Source organism: Argentina silus, assembly GCF_951799395.1.
Source record: "Argentina silus genome assembly, chromosome: X".
Taxonomy (NCBI): domain Eukaryota; kingdom Metazoa; phylum Chordata; class Actinopteri; order Argentiniformes; family Argentinidae; genus Argentina; species Argentina silus.
The window spans coordinates 51,761,628-51,785,604 of NC_139653.1; the positions used below are offsets into that span (position 1 = coordinate 51,761,628).

Consider the following 23,977-nt stretch of genomic DNA (forward strand, 5'->3'; position numbering starts at 1 on the left):
CCACGGCCGTGGGTTGCGCTGCCAAAAGTCAGGCAACTTGATGGTCGCGGCGTAGATGTTAGTATTTGCTGCTTCTCTCGCCCCGCTCGATCCAGGCATTGCAGGGTAGTCGTTGCCATCTTCGGATGTCAACATATTCTTCTCACGGGGTCACCAATGTGGAGGTGCTGTAAACAATGAGACAAGGAGGCGAAGGCAAGTCGAGTATGTTTACTCTCCACATAAAAGACAACTACCAACAACACCGAGCGGGCATGACAGTGCACCCGGAACCAAAACACATAAACACTTCCGCCCACCACCCTCTCTCTTAAAGGCACAGATGCCCTGGTGAATGTCTCTCTCTCTTCTCCCTTGTAGGTCACTGCAATACACTTCCTCATCAGGAATATTAGATAACACACCATTTATGTCTTGAGCATTTATCAACTCAGGATTTAATACAATGTTTTTTTTCTTTTTATATTTTTCCACTGCTGTTGAAAAAGTAGTTGTCATCTCACTTATAATGCTATTGTGATGAGCATCAACTTCCTCTTTTTTCTTTAACAAAGCAAACATCTTTCTATATTCACTTTCCACGCTTTCTCGAATGTATTTCAATTGTTCATCGTTTCTGCGTGTTCTATCCCCACTGTATTTTCTTTGTATATTCTGAAAGTATTTGTTGCAATTGCGTATCCACAGTTTACTACAGTCCTTATGCCACCTTTTAAGTTCAAAAGTATCTGTATTAATTTTGGGAAAGATATTCGTAGGATAAATCTTTGGTGTTGATGTCTTACTCCTATTTCCATGCGATGTCTCTGCTTCTAGAAATAGCCAATCATAGATGTCATCATCATCATTAACATTTACGCAGGCGGATTTGATTATGTTAGTTTTGGATATTTATTGCTGACAGTTTGAATCATCAACTTTGTTGGTTTGGCTGTCTGAATAGGTATTGCTAATATATTTTCATCTTTAGATTCAATAACACTTTGTTCCATTTCTAAATTAATTAATCTGTTCGTTTTCATAATATTACCAGGCCATTGTGATGCCATCAAACTCCAAGCTTGAAAAACTTCTCTCATATAATCTAGATCCCAATTGGGTTACTCACTGTTCTATTAGCCACAATGAAATCCTGCGCAATTTGTAATTTACCTTTTTCGAAACTCCCATCTAGAGGATAACTACCATCCGTCCATTCTGATAACTCCCATCTAGAGGATAACTACCATCCGTCCATTCTGATAACTCCCATCTAGAGGATAACTACCATCCGTCCATTCTGATAACTCCCATCTAGAGGATAACTACCATCCGTCCATTCTGATAAGTCACTCAAATAGGGTTCTACATAGAATAATCCGAGTTTTGTTATCATCCACTCCCGTGGTGTCATTTGATCAACATGTTTTATTGGTATCTGTATCAAACGTGGGTTTGTCTTCAATAACTTCAATAATCATCGCTTTTCTCTATTTGCGTGGCAGATCACGCTCATTTTTGTGTTTAATTTTGACCGTTTTGCACTCTGGTATTTTACTGGATTGATTCCCCATGGTTCAAACACATGCAGTATTAGTATTTTAATATCTCAATCCAACCTTCAATTCAACCTTATTCCACAATAGCTTTTAAATTTGACTTTTGTTTAGTATTATGTTTCAGACGCTGTGATTCAATATCTATGTTCTGACTCTTTCTTTCTTTATCACATGTAATGGCAAAAAATATATTTGTACTATTTTGCTTAAGTCATATATGAAATGTATTGACCTCTCTGTGACCCAATGTACTTTGTTATTTTTAATTATGTGACTGAGGGAGAAGCAAAACCGACTGCTCCTTCTCTTTGCATCAAAGATGTTATTCTGACCTTGGAACACTCCTAACTGCAGGCTGAGGTTTGAGATAGTAGCTCACAACGCCTACGCTTCTTTCCCAGCTTCTTTATCAGAAAATAGGTGCAAGATATGTTTACCCCTAGACCTATGACGTACGAGCATTGGAGTTAAGGAGGGTCCTCTCCTCAGCCACAGCATCAGTATCTGAATCCACACTGTTGGTGAAGGAATGCTGATCCGGCCGTAAGCAGAATTGTTTAAACTTTGGATATGCATTAAAACTCTCAACTGAGACCAAACATCGTTAATTGTTGTTCACTGAAAGATTTCCATCACACACGCTAAAACGTTCTTTATCCTTCTATGTTATCACTTTCTGATACACTGTCACTTTATCTCATTTGCTCACATAGGTACACTACAAAAATTACAGATGGCTTTAAATCCGTCTTCTCACGCTTCTTCCTCTGACCTAAGTTTTTATAATTGACCTAGTAAATAACTTGTCAAGGAAGAAACATTTGCACATATCAAAATTACGGATGACTTTAAATCCGTTTATCCATGGCCTGTCCCCATGACCTAAGTTTTCATAATTGCCCGCAATAACTTGCCCCGGGGAGAGACATACACAAAGATCCTATCTTTCTTTTGTGTACTCAGGATCCAATCCTGTTCTATGTCCTTACTCATAGTCAGAATCCAATTCCGCTCTTTATCTCAGGATCCAATCCTGTTCTATGTACCTACTTGTAATCAGAATCCAATTCTGTTCTTCATCTCAGGATGCCATCCTGTTCTGCGTACCTATTTATCCACTCGCTTGTACACATTCTACTGTCAACCTAAGCTTTATTTTAACTTCTCAAATCTTTTCAACAATAGCACTTCTCAACACATACAATTTACTTCCATTTTGCATAAAAATTTACTTCCTTTTCAAGCAACCTCCTCTCACAACATATCATTAAATGCGCAGCAGTTTACTCCAAATTGTATTTTTATTTTATTTTATTCAAATCTCTATCTTTTACCTTTTAATTCACTTTAGACTTTCTTTACTTCAACATCACATCATCATCCCCTACATTTGTTATAAAATGTGTGATTCATTCTGGTTCAGCTGTCCTAGGCAGGCATAAAGTCATAGAGAATAATGAAAATCTGCTTACCTGCTTTTGCCGCCAAATTGTAATGATGATTTTCAGATGTTGAAGAACGCAGTCACCGGTGATTTAAATAAAGTGGATACGAATAAAAGTTGGATCAGGATGGTTTAATTCAGATCGATCTGGGCTCACAATGGAAGATACATGGTCAATGCACAGTTCCACAAGAGAGCATCCAACTTGGGGTCTCTCTCATATTTATACAGTGAGACAAACAATTCTCAGGAAGTCTCCCGCATACTATATGTGGCATGGCGCCAGCAAGTCTGGAGGTAGAGGGGCCCAGGCTATATTCCACATCTGGTTATCATTACAACAGAGTCTTACGTAGTTTGTACCCCAGCTAAAATTCATCATAACAATTTCCAAGGCTATCTTCTAGTATGCTAATCTGTCTCTGGCTAAAACTCCCGTTCAATGGAAAACCCAAGTCTCCCACACATGCCCATTCACATGTCCATTCACATGTCCATTCACATGTCCATTCACATGCCCATTCACATGCCCATTCACATGCCCATTCACATGCCCATTCACATGTCCATTCACATGCCCATTCACATGCCCATTCACATGTCCATTCACATGCCCATTCACATGTCCATTCACATGCCCATTCACATGTCCATTCACATGCCCATTCACATGCCCATTCACATGCCCATTCACATGCCCATTCACATGTCCATTCACATGCCCATTCACATGCCCATTCACATGCCCATTCACATGCCCATTCACACGCCCATTCACATGTCCATCGACCATATTTTTCAATTATTATTATCCCTCCGTGCCTGGAGGGAGCGGTTCGCCTTACTGGCCGCTTTCCCCATTATCAAATTAGTATAGCAACTTTTTCAGGTATATTATAAAGGTTAAGTGTCGTCAACGACAATAGGTCAGTTCCTTACATTTTATTCACGTATCTCCACACCGGTCTTTACGCGTTTCATGCAAATTTTAACTGTTAGGTATACCAAAAAACTGTGTGTCCTCCACACATTGAGTGTCCCTGACACTTCTTCTCGATTAATGTGTTCTACCCGGTTTTTGTGACTACCGCACAACCAACAATCAATGTTATTGATCAATCGGCGTTCAACATTTCACACTTATCCACTTTCCTGTCAGCAAGATGTGTCTGTACCTTTATTGTCGCTCTCCTCCACCACTCCCTCCGAAACCACCATATGATAATTATACAGCGTTTCTCAGAACAATGGCTATAGAACTTTAGAGGTGTGGCAAGAGAAAATGTAATCACTGTATTTACACAAGTTGTATCAGTCATATGAAAGTGTATATCCTTCAAACAGTTCTATCAATGTATTTTGCATAACAGCCTCCAACAACCGTCACTGTCAACTGTCTCACTTATCTTGTACTTATGTCACTTATTCTTATTTCATTGCACTACTGTTTATTTGTATTATTTGTATGTTGCATTGTCAAGGAACCAAGCCTAAGAATTTTACTCCTTGCACTTGTGTATGAGACGTAACAATAAACTTGAAACTTTCTAAATGCACAGGTGGACACCTGGTTCCAACAGAAGGCTTTGATAAGGGTTTATTCCCCTCCCTACACACCACAGGTGAATGGAGTTTTCACAAATAAGAGACCGAACCCAAATGCAGACTAGGGACAAGCAGGTAAGTGTAAAGCAAGTAGATTTAATAAGGTAGGTATAATACAAAAGAACAGGTGGGACAGGCAGGTAGTCAGACAGGCAGGGGTCAGGCAGGCAGATGTGTAGTTAGACAGGCAGTCAGACAGACAGAGGTCGGGCAGGCAGACGGGTAGTCAGACAGGTAGGGGTCGAGCAGGCAGGCAGGTAATCGGACAAATGGAGGTCGAGCAGGCAGACGGGTAATCAGACAGGCAGGGTACTGGAGCTGGAAGCGTGGCACAAAGACAAAACCATGAATGGCAAATGATTCAGTGTCAACTAGCAGCAGGTGCAGGGTATAACATTTACATTTACAGCATTTAGCAGACGCCTTTATCCAAAGCGTCTTCCAACAAATACAGTTGTTTAAGTAAGTCTCATCTATCCATCAGTCATCATAAGATAAAGTAATCAATGCTCGGACCAGGGGCTATAGGCAGTCACAATGCTAGCTTTTTTATTAACAGGAGAGAAACTTGTACAGGGGGGTAGTGGGGATGAAGAGGTCTTTAGGAGGGACCGTTAAGATGTAGCCTGAAGAGATGGGTCTTCAATCTACGGCGGAAGATTGGTAGTGACTCTGCAGTCATGACAGCAGTGGGAAGCTCATTCCACCAGTGGGGCGCCAGGACAGTGAAAAGCTGTGACTGAGTATTGCGGCTGCTGCATCCATGTAGAGGCGGCCAGCCGAGATGGAAGAGCGGAGTGATCGGGCAGGGATTTGGGGGCTGACCATTGCTTGCAAGTAGGGAGGGGCTGTTCCCTTTGCCCCCCGGTAGGCGAGCGCCAGGGTCTTGTATCTGATGCGAGCTGCTACCGGGAGCCAGTGAAGGGTGCGGAGGAGGAGAGTGACATGGGAGAATTTGGGGAGATTGAACACCAGACGGGCGGCAGCATTCTGCATGGCTGCAGAGGGCTGATGGTGGAGGGAAGGAGACCGGCCAACAGTGCATTGGAGTAGTCAAGGCGAGAGATCACAAGTGTTTGGACCAAAAGTTGTGCTGCTTTTCTGATGTTGTAGAGGAAGAATCTACAGGAGCGTGCTGTCGCTGTGATGTTCGCCACACAGGATAGGTGGTTATCAAGGATCACCCCAAGGTTCTTGGCTGTATGGGAGGAGAAGTCTTGGAGAGAGCAGGCTTGACCTGGGAGGAAGAGCAGCTCAATCTTGTTAAGGTTGCACTCATAAGTAGTGGAAAGTCGATTACTCGATTGCAGACAGGTGTGCTAGAGAGGGGGCTGACAGCCATAAAGGCACTGAAAAGGTGACATACTGGTAGCAGAGGTGGACAGGGTATTATGAGCATACTCCACCCATGGAAGTTGGGACGCCCAGGTCGGTGGGTTGTCTCCAGCGAAGGGTAGTCTCCAGCTTCTGGTTGGCCCTCTCCGCCTGGCCGTTGGTCTGAGGATGGAACCCGGAGGACAGGCTGATGGTGGCTCCGAGGGCGGAGCAGAAGGCCTTCCAGTCAGCTGAGGTGAACTGGGGTCCTCGGTCCGAAATGATGTCACAGGGATGGCCGTGGAACAGGAACACCTCCTACACCAGCAGGTCCGCAGTCTCCTTAGTGGACGGTAGCTTAGGCAGGGGCAGGAAATGGGCAAACTTACTGAACCGGTCCACAACTGTCAGAATGACCGTCTTACCGTCGGAAGGTGGTAGACCAGAGACAAAGTCGAGAGCCAGATGAGAACAAGGACGGCAAGGTATGGGCAGGAGACGCAGCAAACTCAAACTGGGCCGGGTGGAGGTCTTATTCTGGGCACAGACAGGACAGGCAGAGACAAAGGACTTGGTGTCCTCCGTAAGGGAGGCCACCAAAACCGTCTACAGAGGATGCCAGTGTACGGGTTAATCCAGGATGACAAATAAGAGTGGAGGCATGAGCCCATTGTAGCACACAAGACCTTACCCTGTCCGGGACAAACAGGCGACCCGGAGGGCTGTTTCCGGGGTCGAGTTGGGTCTGCTGCGCGGTTCTAACTACCCCCTCAATCTCCCAGGTGACTGCCACAACGACACAGGCGGCAGGAACTATGGTATGTGGGAAGGAGCTGGACACACATTCCTTTCCATACAGGCAAGATAAGGCATGAGGCTTGACATTTCTGGTGCCAGGCCTGAAAGTGATCACAAAGTTAAACCATCCAAAAAACAGTGCCCACCTGGCCTGATGGCCGTTAAGCTGCTTAGCCATCTGGATATACTCCAAGTTCTTATGGTCGGTCCAGACTAAGAAGGGTTGCTCCATGCCTTCAAGCCAATGTCTCCATTCCTCCAATGCCAGTTTCACCTCCAGAAGCTCACGATTCCCTATGTCGTAGTTTCTCTCTGCCGGGGAGAGATGGTGAGACAGAAAAGCACGTAAGTATGGAGCTTACCATCCTCAGAAGATCGCTGAGAGAGGACTGCCCCCACCCCGATCCGCCTCCACCACAAACTGCTGGGACGGTTCCGGCTGGATGAGGATTGGTGCTGAGGTGAGCCAGGTCTTAAGCTCCTGGAAGGCAGCCTCCACCTCGGGAGACCACAGAAACTGTCTGGAGGTAGATGCGACAGCTGTAAGAGGGACCACTATGCAGCTATAGTTGCGGATGAACCTCCGATAAAAGTTGGCAAACCCCAGGAACCTTTGCAGTTGCTTACAGTCATTGGCCACTCAAGGACCGCTCTCACCTAATCGGGATCCATCCTCACCTGCCTGCTGGCAATGATGTACCCGAGGAAGGGAACTGATGGGGCATGGAACTCTCACTCCATCTTGACAAACAGGCAGTTCTCCAGGAGCCGTAGGAGAACCAGAGGGACGTGCTGGAGAGATCCTTGGGAAAAAATCAAGTACACAAAAACAAAAACATTTAACATGTCCCTGAGGACGTCATTCACCAGATTCTCGAAGACTGCTGGAGCGTTGGTGAGATCAAATGGTATCACTAAATACTCAAAATGACCCTGGGGGGTGTTGAACCCTGTCTTCCATTCATCTCCCTCCCGAATACAGACCAGGTGGTAGGCATTGCGGAGGTTGAGCTTAGTGAACAACGTGGCTCCCTGGAGTGAATCAAAAGCAGAGTTCATTAGGGACAATGGGTACTTGTTCATTATGTGATGTACCATGACTTGGCTGTAACTCTGGCGAGGACCCTGCCATGCAGGGTGTTGGCCTCTAACGGCTGATCTAGGAGTATAGTGGAAAGACCAAGCTGCTCCACCACCACAACATTCAAAAAACTTGTCGGCCCCAGAATCAATTAATACAAGCCCTTCCAGGGACTGACCTTTCCAGGTGAGGGTGGCATGCAGATGGGTCCGGGGGCTGGGAGACACAGGGAGGACAGCATGGCTCGTTAGGATCCTCCCACCTCCTAACAAGCCTGCTGATTTAACGGCCGAAGAGGACAGGCAGCAAGGAAATGGCCGGGCTGGCCACAGTAAAGACAGCTGTGACTGGCAAGGTGACGTCTGTGTTCCTCCTGACTGAGGCCGAAGCAGCCTAGCTGCATCGGCTCAGACCCCAGTGAGGTCTCATGCCTCAGTAGTTCTCGGGCCCCATCAACCAGGTTCGGCTAGTCTGGTCTGGCGGAGGCAGAGCTCGCCGGGTGGAAGAGTCGTTGGTGAAGCGATTCCTTTGCTCTCTTCTTTGCTCATGGAGACGGTTATCAATACAAATGAACAGAGCAACAAGTTCATCAAGGTCAGAGGGTTCGGAATGCGACAAAAGTTCATCCTTGATGTTCAAAAACCTGCTGTTCAAAAACGAGGTCACACTGCATCAAAAACGAACCACACAATCCCAGTTTTCTGTCATACCGCTCCGGGGTGGGAACCCTGGGCTGCTGAGAAAAGGAGGAGTGGAGCAGTTGAAATCAATTCTTAGCAAGGAAAAACCAGGATTCATAAATGGCCACGAATGCGCAGAATCTACCAGCCTGGGTCCGTGTGGCCATGGTTAAGGGGCTGGTTGTTACAAGGAGAGGAGTAGGGGAGCTCTGGGCAGGAAGAGCTCTTAAAACATTAGGATATGCCAAGGATGGGTTTATATCCAAGGATGAGAAGCTGTTGGAGTGGAAAGGAATCGTGAATGAGTGTGTGGTGTGCCTTAATCCAATACCCCTTTGCATTGAGAGGCAAGGGTGTGGGAAGGATAAACTGATGAAAGTGGGGGCGAGGTCCAAAGAGTTGGATGAGATGTGGAAAAAAACAGTAAAAGTATTGGAGGCGTATGTATGTGGGATCTGCCGGTACAGGGATCTGGCCAGGCTGATGTTCATAACCCAGTGGGATATTGATGAGCTGGGAAAACCAGGAGGAATTGGATGAGAGGTTTGCTGATGTCAATGGGATGGTGAGTGTAACAAGGTCCTGTACACAGACATGGACTCGGTGGTGGCAATAAGGGAAAACCCCCGTTTATTTATAATGTTCATTCGTTATTTCCCTGGTCGACTTTTCAGTCGTAGCTTTTCAGCTCTTTTCCCCCAAAGCAGAGGCACACACATCTTAAACCATTTAGTTAACGAGGCTTCATTCGCAACAGGTGCGCAACAAAGCCTCGCTTCCGTAACCCTTGCCACAGTCCTGTAGCTCCCTCTACAGGCCGAACGCTGCATGTCCCCCCACAGTGAGAAATGAATTCTATGGTCCCATTGTATGAGCAAAGTGAAAGCCGGAAGGCTGACAGAGGTGGCTCGGGCGGAAGGGTGGCAGATGAGGAAATGTATTGACCCACTATTGTCCCTACGAGTATCAACTGAGGAGGTCGAGGACCTGCTGCCATCACCGCAGAGGGTGAGAGCCCCGAGGGAGAGAGAGGAGGGGGAGCCATCCACTCAATATCTAAAGCTAGAGGCTTTACTCAAGGCGCTGGCAGAAGGGATGCCAGTGGGACCAACTCTAAAATGGAAGGTGGTGGTGGATGAAGGCTGGCCATATAGCCTGGGGTCGGGAATGGTTCTCTCATGTGGCAATTGTTATGCTCCAAAAAGCAGGATGATGTCATCGAGGCCAAAAGCCAGAGTACTAGTCGACCGTGGTTGAAGGTGGAGTGGTATTGCCGGGAGGTGAGCCGGAGCTATTATGGCGATGGTGAACCCTACAAGGAAAATAACGATAACGAGTTCTTCAGACTATTTACTGAAATACCAGTGGCCATCCCAGGGAATGGGGACAGACAATACATAGCGGAGGTGTTACACCAGGACATGCCTCTGATGGCTCATACAGTCGATCGCTATCCCCTAGGACATCCCTGGCATAGGAGTGACTTCGAGGGTTCAAAAAACGAGTGTAACATGGCACCTCGTCCTTGCCCTGGAAAGATGTCAGTAATAACATGGCTGTGGGTGTGGCAAACGTTTGACCAACCCCTGGGGAAAGAGGTGCGCTATATAGGTGATAACACACCACCTCATAAGACAAATTGGAGAAAGCAAAGAGGGACCTGCAGAGAAGCACTGAGATCGAGTGGCACTATAGTGCAGGTTCTATTCTGGGGCTTTTCCATGAATAAAAAATTCATAGTAGTTCAGTGACGGGACGAACCATAACCAGACTGACGAAAAGATTCGACCACAGCACCGACAACAATGATGAGAGGACAAATGTTGGGAAATCTGATAATAGGATGCGTGGGACTGGTGGCCATCCGAGCCATCCTCTATTTTTGTGGGGATACACAATGGGAGGAAACCCATGTCAAAGTGCATTTTACCAATACGAGGTTCAACCAGACCTACTGGTAAGTTGAACAGAGGGTGGTTACCCTTCCCGGATGGGGTCAGCAGCATCCAAGGAGGTGAGGACAGCACCATTTCGGCTCTGAAAGTAATGCTCCAGATGTGGACTGGGACTGTGGAAAAAGGTTCTTATATTGAGAAATGGGAAACAATATCACTGTATAAGGTAAATAATAAAACCCTGAATGCCTGGATAGGGGTATTAGTAAACAAGACCCGAGAGCGAGATGTCTTAGAGGGGATACAGCAGGAGGGGGGAGAGCTGGTGATGTTGTAGTAAATATACTTAGATGAAGAAAGGAAGCTGCAGAGGTCCGGATGAGTCAGTTTAATCGTCTTTAATTAATCGTAACTTCATCATTACATACCACGGCCAGATGTGGGGGCTCCTGTCCAGTCAATATTGTCCCCCCCTATCTAGTCCAGCCGTTCAGTCTTTTATACAAAACAGCCTGCTTTGTCTTCCAGATTTGGGCATGGAGTTCCCAGGTCCATGTTACCCTAAACATTTTCAACCTATACGATGGTGATGTTTACAGTTTTCACCAAATAAGGGTGTGCCTTTTGGTGTGGTTCACAGCTTTAACTAATTAAGACTACCCCCACCTCTATCTCTCCTTTGCCATCCCCCCAACCTACAGAGGTCAACTGCATGCTGCCACATTCCAAGGGCCTAACCCACTAGGCCCTTCTTTTGGTCAGAGCAAAATATACTACATATTCCCCCCTTTGGGACTTATTAAAGTCCCAACACAGAGAAATTGTACAACACGTACTCTAACCATATTGCATGCAGTTGTGTGTAACATGGTTCAAAGGGATATAAAAATAACAAGTAAACCACAAAAATTATTGTGAACTTAAGCCGTGGAAATTATCAAATAACAGTTTCTAAACAATAGACAGTCTATTCAATGTCCTACTAAAAGCCTACGCGTACATTAAGTCAAGCCTTGCTTATATGATTAAAATAAATTGCTACGGACATAAACATACATAAGTATAGACTATTCTATGTTACATACATAGTCCCATATACGTTCAACAAAGAATAATAAAGAGTAATAACAATACTTCAAAGAATAACAAAGAATGATAAAAATACTTCTCTTCAGGTCTTCGTTGCTTGATTTACCTTTACCTGGGGGTCAGAGGTTACTAGCACATAACCCCCCATATGAGGACAGTCTTTACCACTGCCTCGTTTGTGTAACAGACAGAGAATAGAAAGATAGAGAAAGACAGAGAATAGAAAGATAGAGAAAGACAGAGATTTGCTGAACACGAAGCCTCTAACTTCGAACTTCACCTCATCCAAAATGAGGATTTGCCTTCGGATCGTTCAACTTAATCTTCAGAATCCCTTCCATCTCCCTCATTGCTGTCATCGTCATCCAGATACCCAAGTTTTGGATATAAGTCAGGACTATCATAGTCATCAGGCATTCCTGAATCTTTACGGTCTTCTCTTCTTCCCTTCATAACTGCCATTTGAAGTGCCTGAGTATTCATTGCCTTGTCAATTCCTCGTGTTATTAGTCCTCTTATGATTGGACCATCATTTGTGCTCATTCCTAGTATAGATAGGTTCGAAAGATCCCATATACTTTCACAAAGTTCTTTGTCTAGTACGCCCACTTCGACAGTTCCCACTTTTTCAAAGCATTCAAATTTTCCCACAAGTGTTAACTCTGTTCCAGGGGATATTGTCTTTATTTTTCTATCTATTATTATTAACGAGCTTTCTTTTGCTTTGGAGCATATATAACAGTCTTTTTGCTATGAGTCTCTCCAGTGTATTTCATCCACTGATACCAGAGGTTCCTTCTTGCTTGTATCATCAGTGGATCTTGAATTGAGTCCTGTGCTGACCTTGTTTCATTCTCATTTATTTCCTCTCCATCTCTTCGACTTTCTTCATCGCCTCCAACTCCTTTCTCATCCATTCAAAATCCTTTTCTTTCTCCTTCTCACTCCTCTGCCCATTTCATCACCTCCATCCTCTCTTTCACTTGTTTCACGTCGCATTCTTTCTCCTCCAGAACTTTCTCCTTCTCTCTCCTCTTTTCCATATCCTCCCTCGTTATCTGTTCATCAATTGTGAGGTTTTTCTCAATAGTGAGTTATTGTGTTACATCTGACTCCATTGTGGTAGTTTCCATCATCTTCTGAGTTTTAATCTCCATCGTCTGAGTTGGTCCAATTTCATGTTCAACCATAAACATTGTAGGCTCATTCATGGTGGAAACAATTTCTTCTTGAACTAATGGGGTCACTATCTCAGCTTTGTCGACAGGTTCTGGCTCTGTGGTATATTCTTGTTCTATCACTGTAGGTTCAAACTCTAAAGTTGTTTGCACTTGTCTGTTAGTTGTATACGCGGTTACAGATTCTGGCTCTGGCTTAGGACTCGTCAACTCTTCTTGATATTTTTCTGATCGTGTTTTATACGTTGTTAGCTCCATTGACATTTCCACTTCCGGTTAGCTTTGTTGTTGTCTCCAATTCCTCTATTTCCTCAGTAACTGTATCTGTGAGGAATTCTAGTACTGACTACCAAAGCGTTGTTTAATCCCTAACTTTTGTATGATAAGTTTCACCGTCTTATCTACAAATTCTTTGCCATTGTCTGATGAAATTCGATCAGGAATTCCCCAGCGTGGTATCACCTCACGGCATAAGAATTTAGCAACTGACTGGGCATCTTTTCTTTTGGTTGGGCATGCTTCTACCCATCTGCTAAATCTATCGACAACAACCAACATATATCTTTTGCCTCCTACCGGGTGAATCATATCCACGTAGTCGAGGACTAGTTCTTTCATTGGCCCACTTGGTGTTGGAATATGTCCTGGAGGAGTTAATACTCCTCTTCTAATATTGTTTTTCAAACAGATTGTGCATCTACCTATGACATGGTCAATTTGTTCTAGTAGGTATGGTGCCCAAAATCCGTATTCTTTTGTAATTTTCCTTCTCACTTCCCCCCTCGCTACATGGGCGAGCCCATGAGCGTCATGTATCAACAGTCCTAGCTAGTTAGGAGGTGCTACTATCAAACCCTCATGGTTCCTCCAGAGGCCTGTAGCATGCTGACTCGCTCCTCTGACAAGCCAAAAGTTCTTATCTAGTGCACTTGCTTCCTCTTGCAACATGGTCAAGTCTTTGGGAGTCATTGTCTCCTTTAACTCCACTTCGTGTGTCACCAAAAGAACTGCACCTGGTCTGTCTGCTCCAGTTGGCTGGGGGATGCTCAAAAATTGTTCCTTTCCCTCCTGATGTGGTATCTGAAGTTTTCAGGTGATGGGAATTCTCAAGTCTTGGTTCTGCCATCCTGGTAGATTGGTGATGGGCTGTTACCTTACCACATCTCAGTTGTGCTCCTGAGCGGATTCAGCTAAAAGTGAATCAAAATATGTTTAGCTAAGTTTCGCAAAGTATCCTCTTTCTATGTCTCAAGATGAGCAACATATAGCTTACTTAAAAAAGTTAGATTTAACTTCGAAACACTCACTATCGCAAAGTTCTGAATGGCAACACTTGTTACTCCTCAAATGATTCGTCAGAGCTATTGTAGCTAACTATCGTAAACTATTTCAGTGCTGCTAGCAATCGTCGCCTTTTCCAAGTTGGAACTTCATCGCCACAACAGTGTCCAGTGTGCTATGGATTGTCCTAAATAAACTACACGTTCCTGGCAACATTGCAACTTCTTCTGAGAGGCTTTATGTCCTTTTTCATCATCTTGTTCTGCTTGTGGAAAAACTCCACTTTGATGTCTCCACAGACAGGCAGTGGCTGGGGGAACTCAAAGTACATATGCTTGTCCCCTCGCCTTGTGTGCACTGTGTTGGACGTATGGATCTTGATTTTTAGTTGATAAACCACAAACTGCGGATCCCAATGCCAGTTCCCTTTCTTGAAGCCCTGAGGAATCGGGTCACTCCTGTTTTTAACAGTACTGTCCCTGCAGGTGCCTCCACTAAGCATGGGGAGCGTCTCAAACACCATTTTGTTGGAAGAGCAGAGCGATGGGCTTGTATTCTAGCTGGTTCTTCAGAAAGTAGCTGTAGTAGTAGACATAGCGTCGCTGGCTTGGGATTGTGACTCCCTTCTTGTCTCTTGTCCGCACTTCCCCGTAGAAGTCGAGTGCTTCCTATGCCTCCAGGAACTTCCCTCGGTGGAGGAGATAAGTGCAGATCATGACGCCGGTGAGGCCCTTCCCTGCCTTGCAGTGGATGGCCGCCACATGATGGTCATCCTCACTTAGCCACTGGTCCAGGTCTTCACAGAATGGCTTGATTAGCTCCAGCTGAGGCTGGTTGTGGTCTTCAAAGGGGTACTGTGCAACTCTGCAGTTAAACTTTGCGGTGTCGTAATATCGCTCAGTGCAAAGATTATATATCTTATAATGATTTTTGTGTTTTGAATCCAGAAACCGTACTACATCGTCTATGTTGTTTCTGTAGACACTCTCAAGTCTTTCTGCAGGAAAGCCCATAGCAATTATATTCGGATAAATATAGGTCAAGTCCAAGTCAAACCCATCTTCCTGGTATCTCCTTTTGTTTCGGCTGACAATTTCCTTTATTATTGCAGCCATATCTGTGACAGGAGTCCTTAAGGTATTGAGCTTAAGAGAGAGTATTGTTGTCTTTGTACGAAACGCTGCCAATATGTTTCTTCCTCGCAATCCCGTTGGTGTCACCACTAGCTAATGCTAGCTAGCTCTCTTTGTGGTTGTCTGGGATCTCAGGGTCAGACGACTGGGTGATGGAGGTCATGATAGGTGTCGTCTTAACTTTATTGGAGTGTATAGCGTCTCTATGTCTTCAAAATATGCTTAGTATAAAATCTGTGTAAAAAGTTTTGTTTCTATCTAACTATATGGTTTTTTCTTTGGCTGGTTTGCCTGTTACAGCTGAGAACTCAATCTACAGTTGAAATCACAAGGTGATTAGTTGATGTGATGTATGGTTGTGTCTATGTGCATGAGAGCTAGGGGAGAGATGAAGGAATGAAATGTTGCTGGTTTTGGTACATTCAGTCTCTTCCTTTCTCGGTTGCAGACTTCTCTGTAGTTATAACTTTATTTTTTGGATCCTTCTTTGTCTGCTTAGACACTACCAGCTGACACCCCCCTTTCAGATTCTCTGGGCACCCCTAAAACCCCCGTTCCGGGCCCCTGTTCGGGTTCACCGGTCCCTGTGATTGTTGTTGCTGTGGCCATTGCATTCGTCCCTGGGATGTATTCATTGGAGTTGGATAACGTCCCTTGTAGGCTTCTCCGCCGCATTCGCGGGCTCTTTTGTAACATTCCCGGACCATATGTCCATTCTTTCCACAATAGTAACACAGTGTTGCGCCTCGCTGGGGTCCTGGATTATAACCTCCTTGCCTAGTATATCCTTGACCCCCCTTTTTCCATTTCTGAGGTTGTGGGTATGGAGGCTGAGGAGCAGCCTGTATTACTGGTGTCAATTGAGGTTGTGTCTGTGGTTGAGGCAGGTTTTGCAGAACCGCAGCCTGTGTTTTTATGACAATCGTGATTTTAGTTTCTCCTGTCTCGAGTATTTGTTTATCTTCATCTTCCATGAGGTATCTTCCTTCTGGGTTGAGGATTGGTAGTTGTGGATAGCTGCTGGTGGGCGTATCCCTTTCCTCATATGGTGGTGGAGCCACAGTTGGGGTTTTGTGTGAGAAAGGAGTATTCGTCTCCTTCACTAATCTCCTGGTTTCCTCTTCCAGGCTCTTATCCACTGCTTTATCTCTTATTCCTTTTACCAATGGGTTGCTCTTTTCAACCTTTTGCACTGGAGTAGACGTCTTAGCTGAAGCCGCACCCATAATTGTTGTTCCTTCAACCGTTGACTTAGCTGAAGACACTTTTCCAGTAGGCACTTCCTTTGTTTACAGTTCAACTTCTTGGCTGAATGGTTGGTTACTTATTTTGTTGACCCTAGTCTTCAAGCACTTTGGCGGCGGGACAATTAAGCACTCCCTTGAGGGGACTCCACTGACCCAAGTAACTCAGGTTTGTGAAGGTGCGCCCGAGACAACTGCTCTAACCACCTCCGTGCCAAAAATAACAAATTAAAATAAAAAAGGTTCAGCAAAGACACCGAGATGCCTTTGTTGCTATGCCTGTCAGCAAGTCAGTTCCACACCCCACAATCATACACCTTTCAGACTCAGACGTCCCTCACAAGGATGTTTGTCCTGTTAATGCTAGCCAAATCAATCCTCCTGTAAATACTAAACAAACCACCAACCACGCTACAATTAGAATATTCAGTTTAAATTGTGATATGATTATATCGCAGTCATGCAAAAGCTTTATATCATTTCACAGGTGATGCACACATAGTATTGTTCAAGTCGAAGCACGCAAAAATTAGAAACAGATTAGATTGCCTGTGTTATACATGTTCCATCAATGTCAGCATGATTATTCTATGCACTATAATTCACTACCATTATCTGTTAGTGGAAGTGACCGATCAATAAGAGAGAGAGAGAGAGAACGAGAGGATCGCCTTATCTTAATTAAGCAACTAGCCAAACAATTACTCAATGGTTAATTATATTATTTTCACAATTAATAAATTTATTCATTGATTCATTACAAATCAATCACAAATAATCAATCACTAATTCAATTCAATTAACTAATCCTTGATCACAATTGACAATTGTCAGTTATCTCCAATGGAGCAGCCAATTAACCAATTTAACCATATAATCAATTAACTGATTGACCAACTAACCAATTACCCTATTACCAAATCGACCACTCAATCAAATCAATCAACCAATTAATCAAATCAGTAATTAATCAACCAATCAATAATCAAATTAATCAAATCAGTAGTCAATTAATAATCAATCAATCAAATCAGTAATCAACTAATAATCAATCAACCTTTTAACAGATCCCCAAATTAACCAACTAATCACCTAACCAATTAACCAAGAATCAATCGATCAATTAATCAGACAATCAAGCGGTCAATCAACAAGTCTACATAGCGAACTTCAAACATCAACCAAATAATAGCAGTCTTACTTTGACGTAGGCTATATGAGACGAGCTGTTCTGATGTCTCTCACAAATTGGTCTTTTTACTGCTATCTGGCGCTCTCTCTCTCAGAACCTCTGTCCCTCTCCTGTTTTGCTCGAAACAAAGCATTAATTTGATTAGTTCTCTTAAAATAATTAATCATTCAACACAAAACATACAGAAGATACTAGACTAAAATAAGATCAGAGATAAGAAAAATAAACTTCATAAAATGGAACGTTACTTTTTCCCAATGTTAAAACAGTTTCCAACATCTCAACGCGCACTTGAAATGTTGGGAACAGGCCCATAAAAACACATCGTATATTTCATTGACATGCACCGCCTGGCACCAAGAGCCACGTAAGCATGTCCATATAGGGCGTATAGTATCGGCTATACTCTACAGCATTAAGGCCGCACCCAACCGACCAATACATTTACACTTATTTTTAACGAACAATGAATTTACACTTATTTTCAATGAACAATAAATTTACACTTATTTTCAATGAACAATAAATTTACACTTTTTACAATATGCATATTCTATAGAGAAAGAACAGAGAGAAAGAGGGAATCTCAGAGAGGCACTATATGGTTTATGCTTCGTTTTCTGATCAGAAGCCGCTCAACCTCAAATCAGTCAGACGAACAAAAGGCCCTCGAGCGTTTGCGCGCTCGAAGTTCCCCGTCCGCTGAGACAAGAGGTCGAATTGCAACAGCCAGATCCCCGCACTCACGGAATAGAAATCCCCAATGAGAAAGAGAGAGAGAGAGAAAGAAAGAAAGAACAGAGAGGGAAGGTCTTTTAGATGAGATATTTACAGCTTGCACTGTGCACACCCAATCATATTGTTCAATTCAAATTTCTCTCTCTCAAATTTAAGAACACGTTCTCTGGAAGAAATTAGCTCAAATAGCCCAGAACAGGGGACCCGCCCCTGTCAGGGATCTGTAACTTTTCAAGCAGGCAACTATTCTATTTTTAGAACGAGAGAGCAGCTTTGCGCCTCTGTCCCAGGATGCATACATATATTTTATCAGGCCTTTGTTATCAGGAATTCAACCTGCATATGTACTGTTTTGTTGATTTATCAGGACTTGAACCTGAAAGGGGCTTTAACCCAAAACAATGTAGCCTGACTTTTAGACGAAATCACTGCACGGCGTCCCCCACAGTATCTATCTAGTCTCTACATCATTTAGTGTCTTCCTAAATTTAAGTGCACGACAACCAGCTGATCAGACCAGTTCACGACAACCAATTGATCAGACCAGTTCCGTAATGTTAAGTGACGTAACTCCAAATAATTCAAACTAATTACCGAGTTTTTTAGGGTTACATTGAAGGATCGTATCTCCAACAGTTAGGTCAACATAACATTTCACAGACACTTTGTTGTTTGTTTAAATTTAGCAGACATGCAACCACCTTTAATTCATCTATCTGGTTCTTTTAAATTTTGGTCGATAGCCCACAGTCAACTTGATACTTATCTTTTTGAGGCACACACCCAGCTGGTGGCCTGTTCTTCTGCACGGCTATCGGTTGGCCAAATCCTGTTCGTGACGCCAATTTGTAGTAAATATACTTAGATGAAGAAAGGAAGCTGCAGAGGTCCGGATGAGTCAGTTTAATCGTCTTTAATTAATCGTAACTTCATCATTACATACCACGGCCAGATGTGGGGGCTCCTGTCCAGTCAATATTGTCCCCCCCTATCTAGTCCAGCCGTTCAGTCTTTTATACAAAACAGCCTGCTTTGTCTTCCAGATTTGGGCATGGAGTTCCCAGGTCCATGTTACCCTAAACATTTTCAACCTATACGATGGTGATGTTTACAGTTTTCACCAAATAAGGGTGTGCCTTTTGGTGTGGTTCACAGCTTTAACTAATTAAGACTACCCCCACCTCTATCTCTCCTTTGCCATCCCCCCAACCTACAGAGGTCAACTGCATGCTGCCACATTCCAAGGGCCTAACCCACTAGGCCCTTCTTTTGGTCAGAGCAAAATATACTACAATGTTCTTCCTTAGACCCATCAACAAAACGAGGAAGAATGCAGTGTAACTGGATACACACAGCACAGACAAATCTATTGTACCGATGCTTGTCTTCCCTGGCCTGGGGAAAATGATATTGGTACAGGCTATTGGATGAAGGAGAGGGTGTTTAATGTACCCAACAAGAATCGATCCTGTGTAACAATACTCCCGAAACAAGGGTTGTTTTGGGGGAATTATAATCTGACCTGCGAACAGGAACCTGGGTTGATGAAATACAGCAACAACAGTACATTGCTGGGGGTGTGAGGACAGAACCAGAGTATGACTGGTAACTCTATTGACCAATGGGAGACCCTGGGGGGGAGACAGCAAATCCCACCTTAACACTTCTGGGTGGAAATACGGGAGAAAGAGTTCAAGCAAAAGCTGACAGAGGACGGGAGACGTTTCAGGAATGTCTCCAGGAAAAACTGATGCCTTTAATGAAGCAGAGTTGCTTTTGGAATCTGGGGGTCCCCTGTTCTGCGGGACAGCACTGGCTGGTGCTAGGCCCAGTTAACAAAAAAATCTTCTACTGGAACACCTACACTTTTGGGAGCCAGATGTGGGTAACGTTTGATCAATGGTTAAATGAGACCTTTCCCTCGGTGTGGATTACCCAGGTAAAACACCTAGAAATGGCATACCAGGCGGGGTACTGTCTTTCGGTAAATTAACCCTATACAGAAGTCCTGGACCAGCCCTCCGTCCAACGGGTTAGTTCCTCAGCCTAAAGGGTCTTACCCTAGTAGGTTTCCAAAGATATACTTAGGCTGGTGTCGAACAGACTTACCCTGCTGTTAACCGTCTACTTCCCACAGTGTCCCCTGCTGCAGCTTAATACTATGCTCTGTAAGTGATCTACAATTCAGAACTCAATATATATATTAAAGTAAATAAACGAAATATTAAAGTAAAAAAGATATTACAGAAATTAGAGTAAAAGTAAATAGCTATGAGTGAAGAAGTTAACGAAATTTAAAGTAAATAATAAAACATACTAATAGATATCAAAGTAAAATAAGAAAAATAAGTCTTACCCAATCTCTCCCTAATCTGTCTAAGTTAGTATACATTTAGAGAGGCTCCATCCAACATTGACAGTTTCCACTGCCGAAATACTCTCGATTCCTCTATCAGCCCAGCTGATTTCTCCGGACTAGCACCGTGCACAGAGGGACCTCGATGGCCCACCTCCACGTACCACTTTCACCATGGCCACTGATCGATGCTGGATGGAGCCTCTCTAAATTTATACTAAATTAGACAGATTAGGGACAGATAGAGTAAGACTTATTTTTCTTATTTTACTTTGATTACTTTGATATCTATTAATATTTGTTATTATTTATTTTAAATTTCGTTAACATCTTTACTCATATCTATTAACTTTTAGTCTAATTTCTGTTTTTACTTTAATATTTGTTTATTTACTTTAAATTTCATTGACTTCGTTATCCTTTACTTTAGTTTATTTGCGTTAAATTTTGTTAAACTTCTTTACTCCTTATATTTACTTTAGTATTTTGTTAATCCTATATATTTACTTTTACTCAAATTTCTTTGATTTCTTTTTACTTTAATTACTTTTTATCAGTTTATTTTCTTTTATCTTTTATTATTATTATTATTATTATTTTTAAATCCCTATATTGATAACAAATCGCCAATTAACGGGAAAAAAAACTTATTTTTGTTCTTATTACTTTACTTGGACCAGAGATCGAGAGTCATCGAGGTCTCTCAGCTGAGGGCGCGGTGATACGCCAGAGTGAGTCATCATATTGGGTGGACAGCGGGAACTTGGTCGATACTGGATGGAGACTATCTAAATTTATACTGAGTTAAACAGAGTACGGAAAGTTGAGGGTAAAAGATTATAATATCTATTATCTTCTTTTCCTATAAAATTATTGACTTTACCACTTAATGAATTTGTCTAGTTCATGAATAGATTTGCTATGCTAATAGGGTAAGATTTAATTTGTTTTATTTTGTTTATTTTGGTAATTTCTTTGATTTGTGTTTTACCCTGTGGATTTACTTTAATTACTTTTTTGAATATTTAAAAAAAAAAATTAAATCACTTTATTAATATATTGTATTGCCATGTTGTAACGCTTCATGCTTGAATAAAGAACAACCCTGCATACCAAAGATACCAAGTTTTATTAGATTTATACATAGTATAGTAATTGTCACCTAAGATGATGTGTTATGCTCCTTGCTAAACATAAAGAGTTAGATTACACTGTGCATATTACATCATAGGATCTGAATGGTTATTCTAGCCACTTTATTGAAATATCTCCTTTGGATGAATTGTCCTCATCTAATCAAATCAAATTCCTACAACCACACCAACTGGCACTCATATAAGAATAGAGTCGTCATTAACCATTGGGTCTTTATTATGCTGAGTTCTAATTTGTAGGTCACTTAAGCTGCAGCAGGGGAAACTGTAGGAAGTAGACGGTTAACAGCAGGGTGAGTCTATTTGACACCAGCCTAAGTATGTCTTTTGAAACCTATTAGGGTAAGACCTTAGGCTGAGGATTTAACCAGTTGGACGGAGGGCTGGTCCGGGATCCTGTATAGGGTCTAATATCGGGAGACAAGGTGGAATGGCCTTGTATTCTGGAACACCAGGATAGCCCAAGGGGCTCACAGGTCTGACCCGTCTACACAGGGGGCTGGGTTATCCCCTGGGTCACCCAGGTGAAACAGGGAGCTGTCCCGATACATCTCAGGGACAGCCAGCCAGCGGCGGCCCAGGGATGGGTCACAGTGGGCAGCGGTCCAACATCATGGTGGATAGAGGGACAAAACCGAGAGAGAGTGGGTCGGATGGGGAGTCAGATAAGAATGAGGTTTCAGAGACGTCAGAGTTGATCGATGGGGAATGGCCCCCTCATCCAGACCCACGACCTCTCCGAACTGCCCAATATAAATCTACAAAACCAAAGAAAGAGGTGAGACTAGTAGCCCGGTTAAAAGCATCAGAATGACAAACGAGGGACCTCGCTTTGGGACCCATAGTGTTCAGGGATCGGTATATGTACAGTGCCTATAGAAAGTCATCATACCCCTTTGAAATAGTTACTATATTTGTCGTACAGCCTGAAATCAAAACCCATGAAAAAAATTTTTTTTCCAGCTTTATGTACAAATTTAGCCATACAACATCAAACTGATGAAAAAAAGGCAACAGTTCTGAAAATGTATACAAAATTAAAAACAAGAATAACAGGGTTGGAAAAGTCATCAGTCCCCTGATTTAATACTTTGTAGAGCCACCTTTTGCTGCAATTACAGCCATCAATCTGTTTGGATATGTCTCTACTAGCTTTGCACACCTAGATTGGAGAATATTTGCCCATTCTTCCTAGCAGAATTGTTCGAGTTCAGTCAAATACCGTGGTGAGCGGCGATGGACTGCTCTCTTCAAGTCCATCCACAGATTTTCTATCGGATTTAAGTCAGGGCTCTGACTTGGCCACTCAAGGACATTCACCTTTCTATCCTTAAGCCACTGCGTTGTTCTTTTGGCGGTATGTTTAGGATTGTTGTCGTGTTGGAAGGTGAATGACCTGCCCATCTTCAGCTGTCTAGCAGAGGGACGCAGGTTGTCCTCAAGAATTTGGGTGTAGTTGGCAGCATCCAGTTTCCCTTCAATCCTGACCAATTGCCCAGTCCCCGCTGAAGAGAAACATCCCCACAACATGATGTTGCCACCACCATGCTTCACAGCAGGTATGGTGTGTTTTTGGTGGTGTGCTGTGTTTGGTTTTCGCCAAACATAGCGCTTGGAGTTCAGTCCAAAAAGTTCAATCTTAGTCTCGTCTGACCATAAAACCTTTTTCCACATGGCAACAGAATCTTCCAGGTGTGTTTTTGCATAGCACAAACGAGACTGACTGAGACACTTTTTCAGAAAAGGCTTCTTTCTTGCTACCCTGCCATACAGGCCAGCTTTGTGTAAAGCTTGTGAGATTGTTGTCACATGCACAGACAGACCAGTCCCAGCCATAAAGACTTGTAAGTCCTTCAAAGTTGCCTTTAGCCTCTTGGTAGCTTCTCTTATCAATGTCCTCCTGGCTCAGTCATCCAGTTTGGACGGACGGCCTGATCTAGGCAAGGTGTTGGTGGTGCCATACGCCTTCCACTTCTTAATGATGCTCTGAACGGTACTCAGAGGGATAGCTAAAGCCTTCGAAATCTTTTTGTAGCCTTCACCTAACGTGTGCCTTCCTATAACTTTATCCCGGAGGCCTTTTGAAAGTACTTTTCCAACCATGGTGAATTATTTGCAGAACCATGCACTTATAGTAGTGGATTCCTCAAGAAACAGCTGGTTTTATTCTGAAGTAATCAAAACAACTACAACTGATGTCAGGTGGGGGGCAATTAGCCTGGTGTTTGATCTGGAAGTTGATTGGTTGCACCTGAAC

At 43.4% G+C, this 23,977-nt stretch overlaps 1 pseudogene across 1 annotated transcript; it reads right to left on the bottom strand.

The window, feature by feature from the left end:
• Positions 1-14,099: 14,099 nt before the first annotated feature.
• Positions 14,100-15,052, bottom strand: LOC310822439 (phosphatidylinositol 3,4,5-trisphosphate 3-phosphatase and dual-specificity protein phosphatase PTEN-like; annotated as a pseudogene). Its single transcript has one exon. The product of its transcript is annotated as a phosphatidylinositol 3,4,5-trisphosphate 3-phosphatase and dual-specificity protein phosphatase PTEN-like (transcript).
• Positions 15,053-23,977: the final 8,925 nt, after the last annotated feature.